This window comes from Leptonychotes weddellii, chromosome X (assembly GCF_054177405.1).
Source record: "Leptonychotes weddellii isolate Sample4059 chromosome X, ASM5417740v2, whole genome shotgun sequence".
Classification (NCBI taxonomy): domain Eukaryota; kingdom Metazoa; phylum Chordata; class Mammalia; order Carnivora; family Phocidae; genus Leptonychotes; species Leptonychotes weddellii.
The window spans coordinates 7,248,694-7,262,268 of NC_138385.1; the positions used below are offsets into that span (position 1 = coordinate 7,248,694).

General features: G+C 38.7%; 1 pseudogene; it reads left to right on the plus strand.

Moving 5' to 3' along the window:
- The first annotated feature begins 635 nt into the window (after positions 1–635).
- On the plus strand, positions 636–808 carry LOC115940432 (U2 spliceosomal RNA; annotated as a pseudogene).
- Positions 809–13,575: the final 12,767 nt, after the last annotated feature.

Sequence of the window (13,575 nt, forward strand, 5' to 3'; positions counted from 1 at the left end):
CACCCCTGGAGTCACTTTTAAAAGGGGAAACTAAAAGAGAGGGAGACCATTTCTCTTTGTTTTTTAGAATTTTTTCTTGCTTTTCATATACCAGTGAGTATAAGTACAAAATATTCCTGCATTTGGTAAAATAATATGCTGTGTAAATATTCTACTTTTGGTACACATGACTTATCCTTACACATAATCCATTTCCAGGAGAGATCCAGGTTTTGGCAGTATATCGCCATCTGTTTTTTTTTTTTTTAATTTAATAAGCCCTCATTTATTGAATCCTAGAATTACAGAGCTGGATGAAACCCGAGAGTATGTTTTAACATACTCAGGCCTGTGATTGAACTCTATATCTACCACACTTGTATGGTTTGGGGCTGGTTACCTAACCTGTAACTCATTGTCCTTGTCTATAAAGTCAAAGCATCATACTAGCCCTGTTTACTCTCCAGTATTATAAGTAGGTTTCTACATAATAAAAACAATTTGAAAAAGAAAACCACATAATAAAAATTAGGTGTAATTTCAATGTATATCAAATCATCACATTGTACACTTTAAATATTGCATAATTTTTGTCAAATATACCTCAATAAAGCTGAAAAATAGGTGTAATTTACTTTAAAGATAAGGACTATTTAATCACTTCTAGGCCTTTTGGCTAAGATCAAGTGTAGTATCTGTTCTTTTCAGTTTAATATCTGATACGTCCTCTATCCGAGGACGTTGGGGTTTCTTGTTTGTAAAGAAATCTCAGAAAAGAGCTAGATCTTTGGGTAGTGTTTTTTTTTTTAAACTGTTGTGGGAACCTTACATATATGGTCTTTATCAGAGGTGGAAGTGGGACCCTCTGGGGGATCACACAGAAGATGACAAGAATTTTCAGAGATAAAAGTCTAAAGAAAGAATAGATTATGCCAATTACAACTTAAGGGTCATTAATTTTGAATGCAAGATATTTGAGGAGAAGTAAATCATTCAAATAAAAATGTTTAAATCCAAGTTTGTATGACCTAGGCCAATTTGACTATTCACCGGTTCGCAAGTCCTTTTTTTTTTTAAAGATTTATTAGAGAGAGAGAGAATATCTCAAGCAGACTCTGCATTGAGCGCCAAGCCCAACATGGGGCTTAATCTCATGTCCCTGAGATCATGACCTGGGCCGAAACCAAGAGTCAGACACTCAACTGACTGAGCCACCCAGGTGCCCCAGTTCACAGGTTCTTTTAGTAAATATTTAGGTAGCCTCTAGTATTTTGAGAGAATGAAGGTTATACATTTCTCCTTACCATACTCCCCTCCTGTCAAGCCTCCTTAACAAGTGACATATTACAAGGAAAAGAAATCCTTGACAAAATTCTGACAACTGCACAAACTTCTGTAAACAAGCAGGCCTGGAGACAGCCACATAACCTAAGTATGTAGCTCAGAGTAAGCCCATTTCTGCCTTTAGGCACTCTGCTTTCTCCTTGCATGGTGGCTATCACTTACTGGTGGATGCAGTAGTACTCACATGGCAAGAGTAGCTGTCTTTATAGTCAGTCAGGAAATACAGAATCAATAGCTCAGCTAGAGAAAGCTTAGTTGCCAGGGGTCGAGGTGGTCAATTAAAACAACAAGCCAGAATGAAAGTAACAATTAGCCTTTATTCACTTACTGTGATAGTGTAAGCAAGAGGCCAGAGAGTGCCACGTATTAGTTTTCTAAGGCTGCTGTAATATAGTATCACATACTGGGTGGTTTGAACAACAGAAATTTATTGTCTCCCAGTTCCAGAGGCCAGAAGTCCAAGAGCAAGTTGTCAGCAGGGTTGGTTCCTTCTGAGGGCCGTGAGGGAAAGATTTGTTTCATGCCTCTTTCTTCTTGTGGTTTCACTGAAATCTTTGGTGTTATTTGGCTTGTACACATATCAAACTAATCAATGCATTCATCCTCACATGGCATTCATCCTCACATGGCATTCTTCCTGTGTGTGTGTCTGTGTCCAAATTTCCACTTTATACAAAGACATCAGTCGCATTGGAATAAGGGCCACCCTACTCACCTCATTTTAACTTGATTACCTCTTTAAAGACCCTATCTCCAAATAAGGTCTCATTCTCAGGTACTGAGGGAGAGGACTTCAACATACGAGTTTTTGGGGAATAAAATTCAGTCCATAACATGCCAACTCCCCTAGTCTTTCAGTTTTCCCCATGGAACAACGCTGAGTGAAGATCAGATGTATCAGCACAGACAGGAGGAATAATATCACTACTGAGGGAGGCCTGAACAAAAGGCTCCTGCCATTCAATCAACTCAAAAGGCTTAGGAGAGGGATGCCTGTGTGGCTTAGTCGGTTAAGCATCTGCTTTCAGCTCAAGTCATGATCTCAGGGTCCTGGGACTGAGCCCCATGTCAGGCTCCCTGCTGAGCGGGGAGTCAGCTTCTTCCTCTCCCTCTGCCCCTCCCCTTTCCACCCCTGCTGTGCGAGGGCCTGTGTGCATGCGCTCGCACTCTCGCTCTCTCTCTCAAATAACTAACTAAATAAATAAATCTTTTCAAAAAAGGCTTAGGAGAGGTAGAAGGGAAAGTCTAGTAGTGGAAAAGGCCTGAGTACTGAGTCAGATTGAAGAAAAATGTGGTCTTAGCAGTGGTGCCTGAGAGAGGCAGTGTAAGAGCATGAGCTGCCGGGAGGCCTGAGTCCTTGATGGTAACTCCCTCCAGACTGTACAAGTCTCGTATGGGTAAGGCAGCTTTTCCCCATGAGGCCTGCTAGGTAAAGTTTTTCTTTTTTTTAAGGTAAAGCTTTTTAAATTGCATATGGTTGGGCATGAGGGATCACACATAGGATTTTGGACTGGAGTCTGACTCTTCACTGTGAACTCCATCACATGGAGAGTCAAAAGACTATCAGTGTCTAGACTTGAGACACTGCTCTGAAGTTATTAGATAGCCAGGTTCTTAGAACTAGGTATTTACAAACCAAGGATAAAAATAATATCCAACCTCAGTTATCACAAACGTGCTCTTTGTAACAGGTTCAGTGTGAACTAACTAATATATATTCGAAATCACAAGTTGCATAGCTTTGCCTCAATTTAAAAAAAAATTTTTCGACAGTTGCTTTTGTGAGAATGTTTTGACTTGCTGAAAATTCCGTGTAATTTTTCCTGTTAAATGTCCCATATTTTAAATTTGTTTTGCCATCTTCTTGTGATTTAGGTCATTGCTCTATCCTTTATAATTAAACTCAAATTGAATATCCTTACCAGCATGAGAACACAAGTGATGCTGTGTATTTTATATTATGTTACCTGAGTGTGCTATTAGTCATGCTGAGATTGGCTACATGATAAAAGCCTGATTCCTCCATTGCTTCTCTACTTGTTACCTGGCACAACACAACTGTCCAATCTCCTAATATCCATTCCCTTAGTATCAGTTGAAAACCCTTGCCCATAATCTCATTAGGGATTGTATATGGTGATATTCCAATATTAGCTGGTTGTTTTCTGCAAAATGAAATGTTTCCCCATCAATTCGGGTTCTTTGGTGTGTTAGTTTTCTATTGCTGTGTGACAAATTACCACACACTTAGTGGTTTAAAACAACACACATTTATTAGCTCACATTTATATAGCTCAGAAATCCAAGTGGGCTCAACTGGGTTCTCTGCTTATAAGGCTGAAGTCACAGTGTTGAATGAGGTGTGCTCTTATATGGAATATCTAGAGAAGAATTTGCTTCCAAGGTCATTTGAGTTGGCAGAATCTAGTTCCTTGCAGTTATAGTCTGAAGTCCCATTTTTCTTGCTAGCTGCCAGCTGGAGGCCAACTCTCTACTCCTAGATGTTCCCTGTATCAAGTCATTCTCATAATTAAAATCTCTCTGACTTCCTCTTCTGACAATATCCAGAGAAAACTTTGTTTCTAAAAAGTTTGCATGCTTAGACAAATGGGAATAATCTCTTTGTCATATAAGGTAACATAATCATGGGAGTGATACCTCATCATATTTACAGGTTCCACCCATTGGGGGTCATTCTTAGAATTCTATCTAGTAAACTTGGTTATCTCAGAACACAGTTTTCACTGGAAAAGCCCCATAAATGTTCAGTCCTTCCTTACCTTTAATTACCTCTCAAATAGTATTTGACCATAACTTATTAAGCGTGTGTCTCTATGTCTCCATTCAGTTTTGATTCCTTTGGGTCATTTTACAATACCTAGCATGCTAATTCCGTAAAGTTACCCATCATTTCAGTTATCTGTTAATGTGTAAAGCAACAACTATATATTATTTCTCATGATTCTGTAGGTTGACTAGGCAGTTCTTCTGCTCTATATAGTATCAGCTGGGGTCTCTTGGTCTCTCATTCAACTGTTTTTAGCTGGTGGTTGGGCTAAACTTAGAAGAGCCAAGATTTCTTTCATGTATCTGGAACCATGGTATTGATAATTATCTGGAGTTCCTTCATTTTTCCTCCATGTGGCCTCTCTCTCCATAAGGTATCTCATCTCCCAGGTTTTTTCACATGCCTCTCTCTCGTGATAGCAAGATTAAACAGTGTTTTCCTAAAATTCATGTCTATCTGGAACCTGTGACTATGACCTTATTTGGAGCTAGGATCTCTACCAGTTTGCCATCTTTCTCCTTGTGATTCATATCCTCCCTGCAAGGCATCTCATCCCATCAAGGTCTTGGGCTTAGGTCTGAGCCTGGAATCTTTTTATCTAAATCTCATCCAGGTGCAGATGAAGTTCCTTGATTGCATATTCTCAAATCTAGAGACCTATAAATTCAAACAAGTAACCTTCCCTCCACACACCCAACATACAGTGTCAAGACAAGATCATAATAATCATAATAGACACTGTCTTTCCCATAAGGGATAGAATGGGAGGCAGAAAATACTAAACATTTACTGGCTCATAGAAGTTCTGAAATCTAGCTGGTCAATTGGTACCAGTTCCTCTTGCTCGGGAGGCAGGGAATTTTTTAACAGCTATCAAATAAAAAACATAACTGGACTTAGATAAGAGGAGGTTATATTTGAAACAATTATTACAAGGGGGGAAGGGGATTATTGCAAGAAGGCTTTGACCATGAGATCTGCAAATGTCTAAGGGGTCAGGCAGAGAAGGACTGTTATTTTATAGGAAGGAATAAACAGGTCTAGAAAGCACCAGGTGCAGGGAAGCAGATGAATGTGAGTGGCATGATCAGACAGTAGATCAGAGAATGTTTTACACTAAGGTCAGCCTATTCTCAGAAGGGGCTGTTAAGGTTGCATGCTGGCTCAGACTGTGGGTGGGCCAACATTCAAGGTCCTGGGGAAAGGAGTGAATCTTAACAAAAGTTTGGTTAACACACATTTTGTCCCTCTTGATCACTAGACAGAACAGTTCAATGAATTGCTTATGAGGCAAAGAATGGGAACTTGCTGTGTTTCTGTGTGGCCTTGTCCTAGGTACATAAGGGGGGCATTTGTAATCACAGGGCTCAGGTAGATTTCAATATTGTCACAGTCTATAACACCCAAGAAATATTCCCACTATGCCAGGAAATCATTGTTTCTGGGAATAACAGTTATATTTTATTTCTTCCTTTATTTGTCTATCGTTTTTGGTATAAGCCCCCTTTAACAGTGGAAGATGTCTTAATCCTGCTGTTATTTTCTCTAATACATCCCTGTGTAAGGTTCTGTTTCTGCCAGGATATTCCTGTGACATTCCACACCTTAGGTTGTATTTTGAATATTTCAGTTTTATCATTTATTAAGTGGTAAGTTAGCCATAGCCAAATCTTGATATTCTTTTGCTGTGTCCATCCAGTTAACCCTAGGGCTATCTCTGTCCATCCATAGAGTTGTATTGACCTTAGAAGTACTTTCAATGACTAATATTCATTTCAGGGTTAATCCCTAGTGTTTACTACACCTTCCATGAAACTCTTATTATAGAACTTTACAGTACTCTGAGTAAAACTGCCCTAAATCAGATAATATCTGTGTTTGTCAGTATAGGTTCCCATCAGTTTATAATTTTATATTGTGCTGGAAACAGGACTAATTTAACATACCAGCTTGAAATAGACCATATTCTGACAGGCAGAGTCTGTTTAATAAAGTCAGTATAAGTGGATAGACAGTATATGAAAGGGGGGAGTCCTGGATTTGTTATATATTACCTCACAGGAGACTTGGGTGTGTACTGGGTCTCAAACACATTATTGTCCTGTTATTTTTGTTATTAAAATCACAATAAACATCCAGAAGATAATGATTAGTGTCAAGATCAACTTGGTCATTGTATCACTTGGAGCTGGGTAAAGAAAAAGAAAAAGTATCATGTCTTGAAAGGACACCTGTCTATAGTAAAGTTGTATAACTGGGTATCTTAACTACAGAAAAATATATGTATGTTTATTAATAAGTAGTTTGACTGACTAGGAAGTGACCTTCTTGTCTCCCCCTCCCCGAAAGGGTGTTTTCCATGAACTAACCTAGTTTTCTTGCAGGTGAATAGAGAGGTAGACTTCAGGTTTGATACTTCTTGCTACATTGGGGGCTGGTTTCCATATCCACATTGGGTGCTATAAAATGGCGGCAGCTCACTCTGATCTTAAAATATCCTTGCTACAAATGGCATTATATAAATTGAGAGTAATTCTTCTTCTCCAAATAGGTCTGCAACCAAGAATAAAATGTTACTATGTATAGTAACTACCAGCTGATCTATTGGTGGTGTACTGAAAACAAATAATTTGACATATTAGCTTATGAATAAATGGGTAGGCCTCTGGTTTTTATTCTACTATAGGCATAATCTTTACCATTATTCAAGAGGAACTGATCAACAGATCCATTATATGTGCCTGGTTCAAATTATCATAAGTGCTTTGCAATGATCACATCTTAAAATGGGGATAAAATAGACCTATACAATTAGAATGATACCAAAACTTTTTAATTAATCATCTGGGGACTCAGGTGTTCATATCTTTTTTTTTTTAATATACTAAGGATGAAAAGCCTCAATTTTCTGGCCCATGCCTACTCAAGTTTTTGTATGGACTGGTACAGGTAAGTGTATTTTCTAGGAAGACTTTTCAGTAAAATATCATCAAATCAACGTAAAGGAGATGGCCCTATTTCCCTTATATTAATCTGCTGGTATCAGTTATGAAATACCACCACCTGATACATTTAGTGCCCTAGTCCCTGGAATCTTCCAGTGACTCATGTTTATTAGCAGTATATGAACACATATTATTTATTTTATTCTTCAGTAGCTTTATTGAGATATAATTTACACTCCATAAAATTCATCCATTTTAAGTATACAATTCATTGGCTTTCAGTAAATTTACAGACCTGTATAGCCATCACCATAAGCCAGTTTTAGAATATTTATATTACTCTAAAAGATTCCTCATGCCCATTTGTAGTCACTCCCTGCCCCACATACCCCCTTCTACCCCACAGCCCTAGATAACCACTAATCTACTTTCTGTCTCTATGGATTTGTCTATTCTGGACATTTCATACAAATGTAACAATATAACATGTGGCCTTTTGTGATTGGCTTCTTTACTTAGCATAACGTTTTCAAGGTTCTTCCATAATGTAACATGTATCAGGACTTATTACTTTTTATTGCTGAATAATACTCCATTGTATGGACATACTGCATTTTATTTATTCATTCATCAGGTGATAGACATTGGGTTGTCTCTACTTTTTAGCTATTATAAATAATGCTGCTATGAACAATTTTGTAGAAGTTCTTATGTTGACATATGTTTTTGTGAGTTTTTTTGATATATGTTTTTATTAAGTATTTCAAATGTTGGAAAGTCCACATGTTTGGCCATCTGTATTATGTACATATCTTGGGAATCACTGGCTTTAAAACATTTGAGACTCACCCCCGATTAATAAAATTATTGAATGATACTTGGTGATTTATATAAATCATTAACTGGGTTCCTGTTTTCAGGGACCATAGCTGTAGCCATGAGTATGACAGCTTTTTGAGTTCTGTGAGTCCTTGCAAATTATTGATCCTGAGGGTGGTCTTGGGGGAACCCCTGAAATAGGGTTCAAGTATTATTTCCCAATACCTCATTTAATTAGCTCATATAAATGAATCAGGATTTTTTAAAAACAGCATAATTTAGAGAATAAGGAAGTGTCCTCCAACAATCCATTTTTTTTATATATATATATATTTTTTTATTCTTATGTTAATCCCCATACATTACATCATTAGTTTTAGATGAAGTGTTCCATGATTCATTGTTTGTGCATAACACCCAGTGCTCCATGCAGAACGTGCCCTCCTCAATACCCACCACCAGGCTAACCCATCCCCCCACCACCCTCCCCTCTAGAACCCTGTTTTCCAACAATCCATTTTTAATACTTGAGACTACTACTGTTTTGAGGACTTGGCAAACAATATTGCTTTGAAAATGTATAAAACTAATTACTGATGACACATGAGATCGTATAACCATCAGTTTATTTAGGTGAAGCATTGATGAGCAACCAGGCCAATACCCCTACAAAATCAGAGATGGCTCTGGTTGGTCTGGTGCTAATGCTGTGCATCTCAGCCATCACTGCACATTAGAATCACTTGGGAAGCTTTTTAAACTAATGATGTCCAAGCCCCACATCCAGAGATTCCGATTTAATTGTTGCAGGGTTATAGACTGGGGATTAGTGTTTTTACAGGGGTTTGTAATGTGCAGTGAAAATTGAGAACCACTGTAAAGAGAGATACATCATACCCAATGCAATCTGCATCCCTATGAATGGGTTAATTGTAGTATTATAGAACCACTCCCAGTAATGCATCATCCTGAGGAAAATTCACATCCTGTCATATTGGCCGAGTACAAGATATCTTTAATATTACTGGGAACCTTCACTTTTCATTGTAATAGTTGGGGGCTATCATTTGACTTTGTGGAAATTAAGCTCATTTTTTTCCCCCATTCTTTAGCTACTTCTGATAGGGATCTATCTCCCTTGACCTTGTTCTGGGAATCGTTACTGTGGTAGCATTGTTTCTGAGCATCTCTCCAGAGCTGTAGTGCTCCCCATTTTGATGTAGTCTCTCATTTGATTCCCTAACATGGTGCACTAATATTTTTTGCTTATTTCCCATTAATACTGGGACAGTTGCTTTTATAATCATCTTTTTAAAGAGATCATGTCATCTTTACCCTATTCCAACTGAAGTCAAATAGAATGGGATTTGAAAACTCCATTGTGTATCCATGTTATTTGCATGTTCCCACAATATTTTTGTCATAAAGTGTTTCCTGATCTGAGTAAAAAGTTTCACAGGCCCATGTTTTTTTTGTTGTTTTTTTTTTGCAGTTTCTCCAAAACTTTTATTTTGGCTCAGCTAGTCATCGTGAAGGAACAAATAAAATTCCAAATTCCAAATGCAAGTAAACAGTAGTAAAACCAAACTGTATACTGGTGCCTTTTTAGAAGTCTTCTTGTCAATCTGCCAGTGTTGCCCAGAAACCAGTCCTCTGGGTGCTCTTCCTTGAGAGTTATTCTTAAATCTCTTAGTGTACCTGCAGGACAGGTGATCCTAATTCTCTTTGATGCACTCCACTCACTTAAAAGGGCAATGGCTACAGATGCACATACCTTGTGAGCCCACATTTTTAACACATCTATGAAAGGATCAGATGCCAGACATTCCGTTGTCTCAACTGTGCTCTTTAAAATTTTAAAGGCCATATAGCTTTAGTGTCTCTAAGACTGCTCCTTCACCTTTTCAGTAGGCTGACACACGACACCTTGCCTTGGTTTTGATAGTGTGTTCCAAAAATTACTTTTCCCAAGTTGTTTTCCATTAATTATCCAGTCTTTATTTTTATGTTTTTCCAGTTTTTTTAACCTACTTAATAATATAGTCATTTCAGTAGTCCTCAAACATAAATTCCTGAACCTGTGGACCTCTGTGTAGTTCTTTTCTGCATCTTACACTGCCATCAGGACTATGTACAATTCAGCATGGTTTACTAGTTGGTCTGGCTGGCCCTTTGACTATTTTCCCATCTTAAGATGAAGGGCAGTAGCTTTTCATTTAACCCTGCCCCTCGTTAGAGTGGGACTGCTTGCTAACCATGAGCAAAAACATAGTCTCTACCTTCCTCCAGAAAATTCTCCCAGGGCTGCCTACACTTAGTAAGAGGCTTTTCTTCACTACTTGATAACATGGACACTCCTTGGAGCAGCAGAGGAACAAGTGGCTGACAGGTACCTCCATGTACAGTGGCCTAGGGGCCTGGTCTGGCTCCTTTCTGAAGCTGCTCTTGCAATTTGTTTGTTAGTTTGTTTGTTTATTTATGAGAGGGAGAGAGGGGGAGGGGCAGAGAGAATCTTAAGCATGGAGCCTGATGCGGGGCTTGATCTCACAACCCTGAGATCATGACCTGAGCCAAAATCAAGAGTTGGACACTTAACCAACTGAGTCACCCAGGCGCCCCTGTTCTTGCAATTTTAATTGGATGGTCGGAACTCCCCCTCCCTGATTTGATCTGACCTGTGGCATAACTGGAAGCTGTTTTTATGGTATTAAAATGGTTTTGAGGTTTTGAGGACCTGTCCCATTTGGTCCTTAGTTTCAAATAAACTCAAGGAGGTGAGGAGTATTTGATTTTCTAGGGGGTTAGAAGTTGCCTTTGCCCCTTGGGATTTCTTGCACTGAAATCTTGCTGGCTTTTGGAGGATACCACAGATGGGTCCATTCAACATTGATCCTAACCTCCTCCCTATCCCATAGGGGCTAGATAGCCAAAAAGCATACGTTCTAGACTGTCTTGTTTTTGATGAGATTTAGGTTTTTCAGATAAGATCTTAATTAGGAATTTTGTTGAATGAGAGAGAGGCAGCAGCCAATTATGCTTCCATTTTGCTGATGCAGATTTAGCAGATGTGGCGTGGCTCATAATGGCCTTCAGAATCCTCCAGTCACAGCTACGGCACAACTGAAGACCAAGTTTGCAGCAGCAGCTTGCTGAGCCCTGGATATGGCAAAGGTGGTGTGTGCCTGGATCCTCTGTCAGCTTCTTGATTCACCATCTTCCTGACTGACCCAGAGATAGCAGTTTCCTTGACAGGTTGGTTTTGCGGTGGTGTTCTGGGAATTAATCCAAGACTCAGTCTAGGGCCTGCTTTTTTGCCCCCCCCCCCCATTTTGTTAACACTTAATTTTCTGTGGTAGATACCTTTTTGCTTTTAATAGCTAGATAGATTTCTGTTATCTGCCATTTAATTGACTGATACATGGCTGGTCCTTTCTTGACTCTGCAGGGACCATTTCCAGAGTTAATGATGCCTGGTGATTGATATGTCTGAAGTAAATGCTTGGTCTACTGGGTTGTCACTAGTAGTATACTTTTTTTTTTAAAGATTTTATTTATTGGGGAGCCTGGGTGGCTCAGTCATTAAGCGTCTGCCTCCGGCTCAGGTCATGATCCCAGGGTCCTGGGATCGAGCCCCGCATCGGGCTCCCCGCTCTGCAGGAAGTCTGCTTCTCCCTCTCCCACTCCTCTTGCTTGTGTTCCCTCTCTTGCTGTCTCTCTCTCTCTGTCAAATAAATAAAAATTTTTAAAATTTAAAAAAAAATTAAAAAAAAAATTTTATCCTTCAAGACCCATCTTTTTTGTAAAAATTATCCCTGTTCTCTTCTAACTTACTGCCCAATTTCTATAGTTGAGTGACTAAAGTGAACCTACTTTCACATGACCATTCATCTACTAATTGCAGAGCATCTACTGCCCTTTCTAAGCTCCCTAATATGTTAGAGAAGTCCTCTGAGAGGTGATTTGACATCCATTTCCTTCATTAAAAGCAATTGTTAGGGTATCCTGACCCTACTGTAGTTCCAGTGGGGTTGGGTGCATCTTGATAAACACACCTGTTCATGGCTAGCTTCATCTTTGGCTTCAATAATAACTTATTTCATTTGTCACTAAATGTGTTGTTTTAGTTGGGAACCCTCTGTTTGACCAAGCTGTAAATGTTTACTTCATGGGGAGCAGGAGAGGGCTTCCCCATCCTTGAAGGGGACTCTAGGCTCTTTTAAGTATGTTCCAAGTCTTCCTGACTAGGGAGACTTCCCAAACTTCTAATTTTATTTTATTAACATAATGTGCCTATTTCTGTAGTGTATAGTAACCAAGCCAGAACTCCTTTTCCTCTCTCTGACAAATTCTTTCTAATGATTAGTAACTTGAGCAGGGTGTAAGCCTTTATTTCCTACCTCTTAAAATCTTAAGGCCAAGCCAAAAACCTCCAGCAGAATGGTGATAATTGTCCCCTATGTTAAGCTGGCTTTCTGATCTCTATTCTTCTTCCAACTTTTTTAGAATGTGGTACTGTGGACTTATTTAGAAATATCTTTCAAGATTCTTTCTTTTCCCCCTTTATCCAACGTGAAAACTTAGAAATGGCAATAAACTCATACTACCTTAATAACTTCCAAATTTTATCTCTTTTGGGAAGTGATCTGTTTCTTCCTTTTGCTCTATATCTAGGTAAAAACTACCCACCGGATTGCACCAGGTATTACAAAAACTGACCTAAGTTAATTTAGCCATTCAGCAATTGTTAGGTTATTCTGGCATTTTTCACTAGCCTTGTGAAATAAGAAATAGCTGGTGCTTTATGTTTGCTTCCCCACAATCTTTCTATCAGGTGATATGAAAGCAAATCTTAGATCCAATTTTGCCAAAGATATAGTTGTCAACAAAAGCAGGCAGAAACAATTACACTACCTGTTCTCGTAGTTCAGGAGAAGTCTCGTTCTCTGCCCTTAGTTGCTCTGCTATTAATGGCTGGATCAGCCAGCTTTGTAGATAGTTCAGGGAAGAGTCTTACATGAAATAAAGTGACACAGAACCAGTGGGACTTTAGACCTTAAGAACTGCATCAAAAGTATTAGGCTGCTGGGCTTGCCAGATTCTTAAACTTTGTTCATGCAAGGACAGTGGGACCTAAGCAATGTCCTAACCACCTACATATCTTGAACATCATTTATTTCACCAATGAAAAAATTATCTCTAACATCCCTCATGCTGATTAGCATGCCCTCAGGGTATAGATATTTATATCCGTATTGGAAGTGCTTAATAACCTCCTCTAGAGTGCGAATTCCTGATTAGGGTTCATCATAAGCTAACTACCAACTTTATAGTGTAGATGACAGTTATATTGGACACATTACAATTTCTGTTACAGAAAATATAAAGCAAGCCATGTAATGAGACAGTAGTTATATGGAAAGAAAAGAAAAAAAACATGAGGTTTTTCCTGCATTACAAGGCAAACTTGTCAAGTGCACATAATCTTTTATTTTATTTTTATTTTTTATTTCATTATGTTAATCACCATACATTACATCATTAGTTTTTGTTGTAGTGTTCCATGATTCATTGTTTGCGTATAACACCCAGTGCTCCATTAAGTACGTGCCCTCTTTAATAAACCCATCACCAGACTAACCCTTCTTCCCAGCCCCCTCCCCTCTAGAACCCTCAGTTTGTTTCTCAGAGTCCACAGTCTCT